Source organism: Chelmon rostratus, chromosome 3 (assembly GCF_017976325.1).
Source record: "Chelmon rostratus isolate fCheRos1 chromosome 3, fCheRos1.pri, whole genome shotgun sequence".
NCBI lineage: Eukaryota > Metazoa > Chordata > Actinopteri > Chaetodontiformes > Chaetodontidae > Chelmon > Chelmon rostratus.
The window spans coordinates 1089598-1104572 of NC_055660.1; the positions used below are offsets into that span (position 1 = coordinate 1089598).

At 44.0% G+C, this 14975-nt stretch overlaps 3 long non-coding RNA genes across 3 annotated transcripts; 1 reads left to right on the plus strand and 2 right to left on the minus strand.

Moving 5' to 3' along the window:
• Positions 1–578: 578 nt before the first annotated feature.
• LOC121604795 lies at positions 579–1498 on the minus strand. Its single transcript, XR_006006769.1, has 4 exons — positions 1414–1498; positions 1228–1301; positions 1078–1122; positions 579–954 (listed from the first exon to the last, which is right to left on the minus strand). It is a non-coding gene; the product is annotated as an uncharacterized LOC121604795 (long non-coding RNA).
• A 7201-nt stretch (positions 1499–8699) lies between these two features.
• On the plus strand, positions 8700–9777 carry LOC121604686. The gene is made up of 4 exons (XR_006006760.1): positions 8700–8784; positions 8897–8970; positions 9076–9120; positions 9244–9777. It is a non-coding gene; the product is annotated as an uncharacterized LOC121604686 (long non-coding RNA).
• A 762-nt stretch (positions 9778–10539) lies between these two features.
• On the minus strand, positions 10540–11332 carry LOC121604700. The gene is made up of 4 exons (XR_006006762.1): positions 11249–11332; positions 11063–11136; positions 10919–10975; positions 10540–10796 (listed from the first exon to the last, which is right to left on the minus strand). It is a non-coding gene; the product is annotated as an uncharacterized LOC121604700 (long non-coding RNA).
• Positions 11333–14975: the final 3643 nt, after the last annotated feature.

Sequence of the window (14975 nt, forward strand, 5' to 3'; positions counted from 1 at the left end):
ACGCAGATGTCGTCAATTTCACGTCTTTCTTGTCGCCACCACAACCACAGTCCTCGTGCATCAGTCTGATCACTCAGTGGTTCTGTTTAAATGAGCTTAATAAATCCCAAAGTGAAGTATCTGTTATTATAAGAGGCACATGTAGGAATGTGAACTACACTGCTTTCCCAAAGGTTTGAATTTACACTGTTCAAGGTAGCAGAAACCGGCGGAGAAATGAGTTAATGTGCTGTCTGTGCACACATCCAGCTTCTACTTTTACCCTGAGGTGATGTTTCACCAGAACCCGACTGCCCCGCGCTGGAGCTGCCTTTCAGTCAGCGCTCTTTGCAGGGAAGACTGAGACTGAGGTATCTCAAAACCACCACCATGTTTGCATGTGGCGGGTATGTGGAAGAAACATGCCTGAGAATGCCATGCAGGCCCCCAGGGGCCTTCATAAAAGGTGGACGGCCACAGAGAAGGTGCTGAAATTATCTGTCTAATCTACTCGAATCAGTTCTGTGATACACATCTTTCTATCAGGCTTCATTAATATTCTCATGAATATTTAAAGAAAAACAAACATTTGGTCCGTTTTCATGCACTTTATTCAGCAGATAGTACAGAGAGTTGTGTGGTTGTGATCCACACGTCTAAATGAAGTAGAATGACGAGTTTGAGAAGCACATACAGACATCTTTGAAGTTTGAAAAGAGACAGAAGAAGTCTTCTCGACAAACTGACACAAAAAATATCTGATGTTAAACATGGACGTCATTCGATGGTGGCTGTCTCTGATTACATTTTAATTTTCTGTGGTTGCAGTTGTAGCTGCAGGAGGAGTTGTCGCAGCGCTGCAGTGGTACTTTATAAACGCTGCAAGAGGTTCAGAATGAGCTGGAAAAGCTGCTCACGCGACAATAATGCTGCTGCTGTTGGTGGTGGTGCTGCTGCAGCCGCAGTGGCGGTAGCCTTCAAGACAATCAGAAACATTCATTGTCACATAGAAAGCAGATGAGTTTCTCAGGAATTTTACAGCAACTGACATTCAGGTGTGTCAAATGTTTAATTCTAAAGGATAAAGAAGGTACTCACCACATTGGAGTCTGAGCGAGCAAACCGCTGGTGTTCAGTCTCCGTCTGCAGAAAATCCACAAGTCACATTACACTGACAGAATAATGATGGTCTCAACATCTTTCCCCAGCTGGGGGTTCATACAGCTGATCTTATCTCATCACACTTACAGGATGAGCCAGAGCGAGGCTCAGGAGGCATCCGAGCACAAGTGCTACCTTCAGCATGGTTGCAGTGATCACACCTGTGGAAAAGATAAAGACTCGCTCAGACCAGCAGCTCTTCCATGATCTCAGTCCAATCACCATCCCATCAAGCTCACGCTGCAGATACAGACAGAGGATTCAGATCTTTACCTTCAAGCCTTCAGAGCTTCAGCAGACGGTCTGGCAGCAGGTGGAGGAGGTGGTTGTAGTGTCGCTCTGTTCAGCTTTTCTTATATACAGTTACAGGAGCGGAGGTCATTTCATCAGCACACAGCACTGTTGGCAAATTGCAATGACTGGAAATCTCCCTCCTCCACACTTTGAGGTGAGGAAATATGTTGGTCAGGTAATTATCAGACACACACCTGGGCAGTGTGATCGGTGCAATATATCCAATAATTGATATTAGAAATAGTGTATTGCAGTCTATTGGATTTGTCTCAAACTCTAATCATCTGGAGTCGTTAGTCTGACTAATTATTTTTTCAACTTCAGAAACAAAGCTGCCAGGAACCCCAGAAAGTATCTGGGGACTGATAGAACCCGACAAATAAGAATATTACCACAGTGCAGCGATCCAGTTCCATGTTATAAAAAATGTTTCACTGTTTTTACGTTCAGACAAACAGCAGAAAAGCGTAATGAATAAAAGTGTTTGTCTGCAGATAAAGGGATTTGATTGTCGCTCTCTTTTGTTCCCTTTTGTTTCTGTTTAACATCATAAATGTGAATAATTCAGTTTAAAAATGTCTGAAAAAATGTTCTCCGATCTAAACTTCAGTTCTGAGTTGATCTTTGTCAGCTGTTCAGTGTGTTTCATGTTAATATTTCGTGGGAAAATGAGAAAAGAGATACATGTTGATTGACTGTAGACACACTGTGACTTTGGCGTCGCTGTAACTGTAACTCACATCTGCTGTTAAACTTTTAGTTCAGCACATTCAGAAGTTTCTGGTTCCGACCTGCAGCAGCTTTTAAGGCGGAACTAATGTCTGCCGCGCCATTGTTTCCCACGTGATTAATAAAACAGACACCTCATTAATAGACAAGAAGGAGGAGACCAGAATAATTTAAGGTTATCAAGTGTCTAAAGTTATAGAAAGTTTGTACACTTAACCAGAAGAAAGAAGACAAGGAAAAAGACGAAGAACGCAAGACTTGGCCCCTCTTAGTAACACGCAGCCTACGAGGTTTGATGTATTTCAACTTTATATTTACACAGCGATTTGTCTCTGTGGTACATTTTACACATATCGTTCCACCTGCTGCGGCTGTATTGTCTGTGGTCAGCTGTATATATATTTCCTCTTTTACATCAGTTGTCACGGGTCGGTTCTCAGAATAAAGCTGTTTAACCGCCTGGCCTCGCCTGGCCTCGCCTGGCCTCACCTGGCCTCGCCTGACCTCACCTGGCCTCACCTGACAGTCACGGTGTGGATGATCACCTCAGCAGCCGCTGTGTGACTCATCTTTGTTGCATTCAGCTCTGCAGTCAGAGGGAGGTGTTGTTTTTCCGCCAGCTCGCCGTCTCACATTTTGGGATCTGGTGGCGTAACGTGTTACAAATTTTGGGATTAAGGAAGCGTGTCAGGGAGGGAGTGTCTCCTAATACTTTAAGTTCTCATTTCCCATTCGTCATGGTTACCGCCATGTCTATTTATACAAATGTCCCTTTATATTTGAGAAAATAGTGAACGGAACAGATGTTGTTTTGCATCATGTTAATGCACGATAAGAACATCTGACAAACAGACGTAAAACAAAACAGATCAGGGACTCGAGAAAAGGACAAACGGAGAGCAGCATAAAGCACACGTTCACCTTGGAAAGGATTCAGCTGAGTTTCTTTATGTAAACTAAAAATCAGACCAAACCTCCCACAGAGCCTTCAGTCCCTGTAGGAGTCAGTGTCAGTCATTCACTTCAGCCACTCCTCAAAGCAGGCTTTGTCTGACGGAGAACAATCCCTGAGGCGGCAGGAAAACCTGCCAAAGCAAGTTACCTGGGGGAGGGAGACACCTGTGGCCTAATAAGCATAAGTGGGGAGATCTGGGTGATAGTTTATGTCCCAATTCTCCAATAACTTTGACTACGTGTGTCCAAAAGGACAAAACATATAAAGAAAAGTTTCCTTTGGATACCTCCAGCAATAATCACCACCCATAAGATGAACGGGTGTACGATCACACCTGTGTGTGATTTTACCGTGTGTGAACGTGTCCGGTGCGTCTCTGACCGACCGCCTGGCATCAGCTACGATAACAAACACATTTGTGAGGACTGATGCCGGCGGGTCAGCAGATGTCTCTCAGATCCAATTTAATAACCCGTTGCCAAATCGAAAAGACTCTAGATTATGAAACAAAAATCCTCCTCCACCCGATCAAACGCCGTCTCTGCACGCAGGGAAACAGCAGCGATGGGAGTCTCGTCCTCTTTACTTAACCACATCAAATGCAGAAATCTTCTGAGGTCATCAGAGACGACCTTCCTCTTCCTCATTCATTCAGGTCACTTCTCTCCTCTCTCTTTCTCATCTTGTTGTGTTCCTGCAGGTTTGTGTTTTTACAGCAGTTAACTGTGATTCATGGCTGAAATTCAGCTTGTTTCCTGCTGTAAATGAATGAGTTCATGGCGACGCAGGACAGAAGGAGCGAGCCGGGCTGTCAGCTGGAGGACAGACTGGTAGGACACTGGGTGAGGCAGGTAGAGAGCATGGAAGGATATGAACCTGAGACACAGGTGAAAACAAACCTAAGCAGAGTTCAGGAAACCACGTGGGAAACACTGACAAACTCAGAGCTTGGCTGTAACATTAATGCCACAGTGGCAAACTGAGCCGTCTGGCCAGGACTGGAGCGTAGAACCGGGACATACGTACTGCAGCAGCTTGATGAGTGGATGGGTTACGTTATACGCAAAAAACTGCGAAGAATTTCCCATAAGAAATGAATGAGAAATTTCCTCAAATTTCAGCCTTTTTCAATTGTCCGCTGCTTTGCCATACTTTCTCCTAGAGACTTCATTCAAACTTTAAAACGTAGATAATTTTGTCGGGCCGAAATGAACCTCTGCACATTTTTGATATCTCTTACGGTTTTCGAGCTATGACCATCTGAAGACCATAAAGTTTCTCAAAAAATGCTCAGAATTTCTCCCCTTAGAGTGGATGACCTCATCACTTAGAGTGAAAGAGCCAGTGAGAAATCACCTGAATTTTTTTTCTAAAATTGCCGTAAAATCCAACCGGTGAATAGGAGACACGTAATTTTTGGATCTTTTTGTAGACAAATCTTTCTTCTCTTGTCAAAGTTCAATTTTAAAGGGTTATTTAAATTTAAATAAAGAGGGATCTTGCACCAGCTGCCCTGCTCTGCTGCTCCATTTAAACCCATACAAACTCCTGTTTTCTGAGTCGCAGCCTGCCGGAGTGTGTCTTTTTAAATCGACCATTTAGTCATTTTTCTAAAGACTATTTGGTTATGTACATCTGGCCCAGACTTGTCCGCATCTCACAATGTAATCGGTTTTTTGATAGCAGCTATGGTTTTGTCACAATCACAAGTTGTTCGGAAGAAATCGACAGCGAATAAGTAGCTCTTCTGGGGGAGAATTGAACAGGTGCAACTGTCATTTACACACAAATACCGGTCAATAACCCACGCACACACATCTCCAGGACAACCAGCCTAAGAAAGATTAAATCCATTAAGATCAAAGTTGTCCTCTTAACGAGCTCAGTCAAAACAAAGGCATTGTTTGAAAACAATCTCCGTCCAACAAGCAGCTAAACTCGGCGTCAGAAAGCGCTTTCCCAAAAAAGTTGAGACAGTAGTCACACAAACGCACACACAAACAGGGCTAACCAACAGCTAAAAAGTGATTAAAAACAAGCACGTCAAAACTGAACAGGAACAGGTAAAAAGTGGGAGAGGTAGAGAGGTAATTATCAGGAGGTGGGGCAGAACTTAGACACGCACACACATACACATTCAGACACACATATACCAGACACATCTCCATGTAGGAGCTCGTTGGGCTGCTTGTTCAAAATACTTGGGACAATTTGATAAATGTGTAGTTCAAGCAGACACACACACACAAACAGACGAAGACACACAGAGACACAGTCACACACAAATACAGTTAAATACACACAGACAGCTCTATTAGAAATGTTAGCACCGTTAGCTCTGTTCACAGCGTTTGCTCTGTTAGCGTTAGCGCCGTTAGCTCTATAAGCACCGTTAGCTGTTAGCTCCATTAGTGTAAGATCTGTTAGCTCCATTAGCATTAGCTCCGTTCGCTCTGTTAGCTCTGTTAGCATTAGCATCGTTGGCTCTGTTAGTAAAAACTTTGGATGATAATAGAGATGTTCATTTCCATTAAATTCATTCATGTTTATTGATTCAGTTAATAAGACCTGCAGCCCCCTCGTGCCACTGTCAAAATTTCGGCGGCGCCGGAATTGTCTAGTTAATTTTATCGTCTGTAGACTTTGGAATTGTTCTCTGTGTGTGGACCATTCGTTAATCCAGTCCTCCCATCATACTATGTGAACTGACATCCGTGTCTGTGTGTGTTTGGGGCAAGATTAGCCTACCTGTTGCCTCCTCCGGTATGTAATGTAGATTAACTATGCGTGGCTCGTGCCCGCCTGGACTGTCCCGTCTTTTGTCCATCATTCATCGACAGCACTGTTCCAGTATTTACATCCGCATGAGCCACCACCACCACCACCAGCTCCGCTCCTGCACCCAGACATCCTACACCTCCATTAAGCCGTGCTGATCACAGTGGTCTCACCGAACATAATGCTCTTGGGGGATTTTAATATTCACATGGACAATGTCAATAATATCCTCACCAAAGACTTCACATCCTGTTTGGACAGTTTTGCACTTCAGCAATGTATTAACTTTCCCACCCACATCAAAGGGTACATTTTGGATTTAATCTGCTGCTCAGGTGTTTCACCTGTTGACTACAGATCAGATTCCCTCCCTGTCTCGGACCACAAGCTGTTGTCTTTCAGTCTCAGTCTTTCACTCTCCAAATCAAACCCTCCACATACTATAACTGTCCGTATATGTATGTACATCTCCTCAAAACTTTACTGATCAATCTCTTCCAAACATATTACAGTGAAAATTAAACCACAAACAAATTTGGAGGTATTGAACAATAGGATTAAGGGCATTGTTACCATTTTTCAACCTTGGTAAGTATTTGAGGGGGGATTCCAGCAATAAGAATGTCCAATATTACTGTTTCAAATTTCACTCAGTCACTAATATTGAGTGTGGCCACCCCTGACACGGATCAATGGGTTAAGACGTTGTGGCATACTCTCCACGAGCTTGTTGATGGATGCCGTTGATGGGCAGATCGTCCCACTCTTTGGTCAGAAGGGTGCCCCCATTGAGAGGTATGTGGGAAGGCAAACCAGGGGCTAACCACTTCTTCAACATGCCTGTGAATATTCTCATTCTTCCAGGTCATTGTAAGCTTTAGGGCATTCAATCGTTCGCAACTGGACCTCGTCAGTTTGTCTTAGAAGACGTTTCGCCTCTCATCCGAGCAGGCTTCATCAGTTCATGCGCACCAGACTAGATAGGACAGCTCTAGTCCAATGCAATGGTGTTAGGTTCAAGTATTTATCCCCTGAGTGAGACCAACCCACAAAAACAAGAATGGTATCACTCTATTGTGAGGCAAACGATCCCCCCAAATCTTTGAATCTCTTAGGGAGAAATGAAAGGACAGCATTGTATGTGGGAGATAGGTGGTGTCTCAGACCTCCCCCTCTGTTCAGAGATGGTTTTTCAACCTTGACATAGATGGCTTCTCTTACCCCTCTTTCAAACCATCTGTCTTCTCTGTCCAGAATATGCACATTTTTATCCTCAAAAGAATGTGCTTTCTCCTTGAGATGCAGGTAAACAGCTGAGTCCAGCCCTGAAGAGTTAGCCCTTCTGTGTTGTGCCATGCGTCTGCTCAGTGGCTGTTTGGTTTCCCCAATATACAATTCTGTGCATTCCTCACTGCACTGGACTGCATACACCAGATTGTTTTTCTGAGTGTGAGGTGTCCGGTTTTTGGGGTGCACCAGCCTCTTCTTCAACAGGTTTGATCACCCCAACCCATTCACACCTTTGAGCATAGCAGCACCCACCCCCACCCTCCTACTCCCACAAGCCATCACCAACACAGATGAGGACACCTCCCCTCCCCCCTCACACCACCCACAGCAATCACAGCAGCTCAGGTCTGTAGTGAGCTGAAGAGGCTGCGCCCCAGCAAAGCTGCAGGTGCGGATAGAGTATCACCACGACTACTGAAGGCCTGTGCGGGGGAGCTGGGACACCCCCTTCAGCGCATATTCAACCTGAGCTTGGGACAGGGGAGGGTTCCCGAGTTGTGGAAGACATCCTGCATCATTCCAGTCCCTAAGAAACATCCTGGTGAGCTGAATGACTTCAGGCCGGTCGCCCTGACGTCACACGTGATGAAGACCATGGAACGGCTGCTGCTCCATCACCTGAGGCCATAGATCCCCCACGCTCTTGACCCTCTGCAGTTTGCTTACCGGGAGAAGGTGGGAGTGGAGGATGCCATCATCTTCCTGCTCCACCAATCTCTCTCTCACCTGGACAGAGGCAGTGGTGCTGTGAGGATTACATTCTTGGACTTCTCCAGCGCCTTTAACACCATCCAGCCACTGCTCCTCAGGGACAAACTGACAGAGCTGAAACACACCTGGTGGCATGGATTACAGACTACCTGACTGGCAGACCACAGTGTGTGAAGCTGGGGGACTGCAGGTCCAACACTGTGGCCAGCAGCACAGGAGCACCGCAGGGAACTGTGCTCTCTCCGGTCCTGTTCACCCTTTTTTCTCACTATTTTTTCTTATATTGTTATTTTGTATTTTGTGTTGTATTGTTGCCTCCTGGTTTATAAATGATCTTTGCATTTTGTACTTGAAAGTTGCTCTTATTTTGCATGCCCTTGTGTTTCCACCCTTTGAGCTGCTGGAAGTGTAAATTTCTCTTTGGAGATTAATAAAGTATCTATCTATCTATCTACAGCTGCACAACAGACAATACAGCCGCAGCAGGTGGAACAATATTTGTAAAATGTACCACAGAGACAAATCGCTGTGTAAATATAAACTTGAAATACATCAAACCTCGTAGGCTGCGTGTTACTAAGAGGGGCTAAATCTTGAGACAAATCCAATAGACTGCAATACACTATTTCTAATATCAATTATTGGATATATTGCACCGATCACACTGCCCAGGTGTGTGTCTGATAATTACCTGACCAACATATTTCCTCACCTCAAACTGTGGAGGAGGGAGATTTCCAATCATTGCAATTTGCCAACAGTGCTGTGTGCTGATGAAATGACCTCCGCTCCTGTAACTGTATATAAGAAAAGCTGAACAGAGCGACACTACAACCACCTCCTCCACCTGCTGCCAGACCGTCTGCTGAAGCTCTGAAGGCTTGAAGGTAAAGATCTGAATCCTCTGTCTGTATCTGCAGCGTGAGCTTGATGGGATGGTGATTTGACTGAGATCATGGAAGAGCTGCTGGTCTGAGCGGGCCTTTATCTTTTCCACAGGTGTGATCACTGCAACCATGCTGAAGGTAGCACTTGTGCTCGGATGCCTCCTGAGCCTCGCTCTGGCTCATCCTGTAAGTGTGATGAGATAAGATCAGCTGTATGAACCACCAGCTGGGGAAAGATGTTGAGACCATCATTATTCTGTCAGTGTAATGTGACTTGTGGATTTTCTGCAGACGGAGACTGAACACCAGCGGTTTGCTCGCTCAGACTCCAATGAGGTGAGTACCTCCTTTATCCTTTAGAATTAAACATTTGACACACCTGAATGTCAGTTGCTGTAAAATTCCTGAGAAACTCATCTGCTTTCTATGTGACAATGAATGTTTCTGATTGTCTTGAAGGCTACCGCCACTGGGGCTGCAGGAGCTTCAGATGTAGCTTCAGCTGCAGCAGCAGCAGCAGCAGCGTTGTCGCCTCAGCAGCTTCTCCAGCTCCTTCTGAACCTCTTTCAGCGTTAATAAAGTACCACTGCAGCGCTGCTACAACTCCTCCTGCAGCTACAACTCCTCCTGCAGCTACAACTACTAGCACAGAAAATTAAAATGTAATCAGAGACAGCCACCATCGAATGACGTCCATGTTTAACATCAGATATGTTTTGTGTCAGTTTGTCGAGAAGACTTCTTCTGTCTCTTTTCAAACTTCAAAGATGTCTGTATGTGCTTCTCAAACTCGTCATTCTACTTCATTTAGACGTGTGGATCACAACCACACAATTCTCTGCTAAATAAAGTGCATGAAAACGGAGCTCTGAGTCTGGGAACATGAGTAGGAAGAGAGCGATGTGTTTGGTTGTGATTTTTGTTTTTTCCATTTGCTTCTATGTTTGTGTTGCGGTGCATTGAGCTCTCAGGGCCACCGTAGAGATGCCTCTGAATAAGGAAAGAGCTGAAGAAAATTTAGTAGGCCTGTATCATCATCATTCCTTCATCCAGGCCTTTTCTTTAATTGAATTTATTTTTAAATAATGGTGAACATTAAATACTCAATTAATAGCATATCTTGAATTCGGTTCTTGTCTCATAGCAGCTGTCTCGGCAAAACTTCCGAACAGGAAGTGCAGCAATGCTGTCCAGGCTGATAGAGGAGAGGGACGGATACTGAAGCATAGATCTCATCCAGAAAACTTCTACTTTTTAGCATTATATTTAAAATAATAATTCTATGGACTATGAATGCAATGATTTGGTATTGACCTCATAAGTCTCTGACTGTGTCTGACGCCATCATTTCCCTGAAGAATCAAATATCGCCGACTGTTGCATTAATCTGCATGACTTGCTTTTTATCTGAATTGAAAGCACCATAAAAACATGCATGTATGTATGCGTTTTCTTATTTTTAATGTACCACCAGTTACATTCATGGCAACATAAAAGTGAGGCGAAACAAACAGCAGCGTTTAAATGAGCAGAATTAACATACGAAAAGGTTTCAAACCTCATTATCTCACGATGAGACGCATCTTTTGGTTTGTCCAGTGCCACCACATCTGTCAGGAGACAGACCAGTCATCAGGACAGCTTGTCCCCTTTTATAAAACCCCTGGTGGCTCTAATCTAATCTAATCTACACACCTTTCTGTACAGCTGCTTTAATCTGATCATAAATATGGATTTTAAGAAAAACACATTTGGTCCATGTTTTGCATTCATGCAGTTTATTTAGCAGAGAGAAGGTTTGGACAGTCAGACATCTGACGTTTGAAAAGAGAAAAGAGAGAGAAGCAGCTTCTTGACAAACTGACAAACTGTAGCAGCGCTGCAGTGGTCGTTTATTAACGCTGTAAGAGGGTCAGAAGGAGCTGGAGAATCTGTTGAATCTGCAATGTTGCTGCAGCTGTAGTTGTTGTTGCACCTGCAGCTGTAGTTGTAGTCGCAGTGGTGGTGGTCACCTTCAAGACAATCAGAAACACTCATTGTCACATATGAGGCAGATGAATCTCCTTTTGATAAGGAATTTTACAGAAACTGACATTCAGGTGTGTCGAATGTTTAATTCTAGGAGAAAACTCACCTCATCGGAGCCAGAGTTGGAGTCTGAGCGAGCGAACCGCTGGTGTTCAGTCTCCGTCTGCAGAAAACCCACCCGTCACACTTCATTACACTGACAGAATAAAGATGCCATCAGATGCACTGAGTCTGAGAATATGACACTTACAGGATGAGCCAGAGCGAGGCTCAGGAGGCATCCGAGCACAAGTGCTACCTTCAGCATGGTTGCAGTGATCACACCTGTGGAAAAGATAAAGACTCGCTCAGACCAGCAGCTCTTCCATGATCTCAGTCCAATCACCATCCCATCAAGCTCACGCTGCAGATACAGACAGAGGATTCAGATCTTTACCTTCAAGCCTTCAGAGCTTCAGCAGACGGTCTGGCAGCAGGTGGAGGAGGTGGTTGTAGTGTCGCTCTGTTCAGCTTTTCTTATATACAGTTACAGGAGCGGAGGTCATTTCATCAGCACACAGCACTGTTGGCAAATTGCAATGATTGGGAAATCTCCCTCCTCCACAGTTTGAGGTGAGGAAATATGTTGGTCAGGTAATTATCAGACACACACCTGGGCAGTGTGATCGGTGCAATATATCCAATAATTGATATCAAACATAGCGCATTACTATCAGTTGGATTTGTCACCTGCAGTTCCAGATTCTGATTTATATTTCACAGTTTAATAAAGTATAAACGTGCCGGGAACCCAACATGAAGAAGAATCAGTGATGGTCAGTCAGAATATTCAGTTCAAGGTTGTAAAAACATTGTTTCACTGCTTTTATGTGCAAATCCAGCAGAATAATGTCATGAATAATACAACAATAGAGGCTGCGCTAAAGTGATTGGATCCAAACTCTCTTTTTTTGTGCCTACGTCATTGAAAGTTTCAGTATGACATCATCAATCACTGAAATCGTTAATAATTTACAAATGTCTCATGATGTCCAGATGAGATGTGATGTGATGTGATGTGAATTCATGTGTTTTGTCCACCGTCCATGTGAGACTGATAACTGATCCCACAGCTGCTGGGAAACGCTGAAGTGATGCTCGCAGGACGTGATTCATGCACACGGCTTCGAGCTGTTTGTTCACGCCTCTGGAAGAAAACATCCATCTTTACACGCTACAGCGGAAAAAGATAATGACAGCTTTACTTTGTGCCTCAACTGATCCTTGTGTAGTTTGAAACTGAGCGTGAAAAATACTCCCGTCATGGACGATGAAGCAGCTGGGATCAGATCAGCTCAGATCAGCTCTCACCACCTGTTGTTCTCCAGCAGGTTTGTGACTTCCTGTCATCCTTCACTCAAATTCAACTCGTTGTGGGACCAAACGTAAATCTGCAAAAGGTGATCATGTTGTTTTCCAGCACGTTAAACCACTTTTAGTGCTGAAAATGTTCACAGAAAAGCTGCCATGACATTGTGTTAATGTGGTTTCTGTGGTTTTCTATTTCAAAGGGTAACCACGTCTAGACGCTGTGAGGCAGCCTCGTTGGGAAATCATATGCAGTTATTCTGTTGATCTGATTCCTCTGTTGTGCAATGCAAGCTATGTCGTGTGAAAACTCTGCGTTACACAATAAAAAGATGATTAGAAATAAGAATAAATAAATGCACAGAAAAGAGAGAATAAGAGCGACTTTTCTAGAATGAAGCAGTGTGGTGTTAAAAAGGACACGCACATGCACACACTAAACACAGGCAGCATCTCATTAACACGCTGCACATGACACACAAATGTGCTGCAAAACACAACCAAATACACAGACGCGGTTTTCTGGGCTCGCAGCCTGTTTTCTTAAACTGACGTAAATGTTGACCTGATTTGCTTGTGTTTGCTCGATCTGAATGTGTTTTTTGGATGTGTTGAGCTCTCAGGGCCACCGTACAACAGAAAGAAGAGCCAAAGAGAAGATCACCTCTTCAAATGTTTTTAATGCGTTGCTTGTTTAATTCCAGGTACTCCAGAAAAAGGGTCAGCATGAAATAAGTCAACCTAAAGATCAGATGTTGAGTTCCTCTGTCTGCCATCTGTCCAGGCTCGGTCAGGTTGATAGCTTCCACTTGCATGAACTCCGACCTCTTTAATCTCGGTGTTTGACTCTGTGAATCCACATTGCCTGCTTTTTGCCTGGAGGCGCCGTGAAAACACGCGGCCTCGTACGTAATGTGAAAATCTAGAAGGTATAACCGTCTGACATGGGAGGCCACAGTTGAAATGGTGGAAATGAAGGAGGGGTGAACTTCAGAGAGAACGAGGACCAGCAGCTTCACAGCTGAAAACCACAAATGCTTCCTGCAGCTGAAACACTGAACTGTAAAGGGATATGGACCACAGAGGCCTGTGGTAACCTTCACCCCAACAGAATGGGCCTTCATGCATGTTTATGACTGTTGTCATTAATAAACATTAAATATGCTGTTTGACAACTTGACATTAACCCAGAAATAATTAGTATTAATCAGTAACATGCCACAGCAGAGCTTATTATGAAACCATTTAGCTTAATGTGCTAACATTACATTAACCTCTGCAGGGTTAGCCTGAACTATCCTGAACATCTGGACTACAAACATGGTTTTTGTCTCTTTTGAAATGGACTGATTCTTCCTGCTGGACTGGATCATCTAGACCTTTGCCAGCGTAACAAGACCATTTTCATCAGAGCGTCATTGATCAGTGGATCACGATGAGACTTCATCGATGAGCTGCCTCAGTTTTACAAATAAAGTTAAAGACACCGTGACAGAGGTGGATGTGCACATTGAAGATGTATATACTGCATATACTGTATATATATATATATATATATATAGTCATGTGAAAAGATTAGGACATCCCATGAAGACATGTTTTTTGACAAATTTAAACAAATGGATATTTAATATATAATTTGAATATACAGAGATTCAAGTAATATAACTAAACAAGTAAAACTGAAGACGATATTTTTTCACCCCCACATTTTCCCCTACTTAAATTGGGTGACATCACACACAGGTGTAATCACATCAGGTGCACGATTACAACATTGTCACTCAGCATTTTGAAGGAGACTTGCCCCATTTAAACCCTCAGTCATTCAGGTTGGTGTACTCCGGACTGTTGACGTGAGATTAAAACACCAGTCTGAGGCCTTCAGAGAGAAGACTGCTGCAGCGTATGAGTCTGGTAAGGGACTGAAAAAGATCTCAACAGCCGGACTGAAGTTTGACAGAGAGAACATAGAGAGAGAACAGGACTTCTGGAATAATGTTCTTTGGACAGATCTCAACAGATCTTGAAAATCAGCCATTCCACTGTCCGGAAAATAGTGTACAAGTGGAGGACATTCAAAACAACTGCCAACATGGCCAGGTCCGGCCGTTCAAGCAAGTTCACCCCGAGAGCAGACCACAAGATGCTTCAAGAAGTCTCCAAAAACCCTAAAATCTCCTCACAGGACCTCCAGCAGGCACAGGTCGATGTGAAAGTGCATGCCTCTACAATCAGAAAGAGACTGCACGAGTTTGACGGGAGGTGTGCGAGGAGGAAGCCTTCGCTCTCAGAGAAACATTAAGGCCAGACTGAAGTTTGACAGAGAGACAAAGAACAGGACTTCTGGAATTATGTTCTTTGGACAGATGAGAGTAAAGCTGAATTATTTGGACACCAGAACAGAGGATGTGTTTGCTGCGTTCCAGGAAAAGACCTTCGCACCAGCTGTGAAGCCTGGAGGTGGAAGTGTCGTGGTTTGGGGACGCTTTGCTGCAACAGGACCTGGCCAGCTCACCATCATAGCATCACCATTATTTCTGCCAAAGGGGGGGTAACACTAGGTATTAGGGGGTACGGTGTAGAGATGGGATTCATGGCTCTTTGAGGGGAGCCGGATCTTGGTGAGCCGTTCCTTTCAAAGAGCCGTGGCAGTCTGGCCTTAACTCGTTTTATCTTGGAAATAACCACTGGGAGGAATGAATTTAGATATCCCACCAATATGAGTTTAAATTATTCTGAAATATTGATTATAACGTCATTTGACATGTGTGGATTAGATTTTAAAGTCTGATCTGGATTAATTGTAAATATTC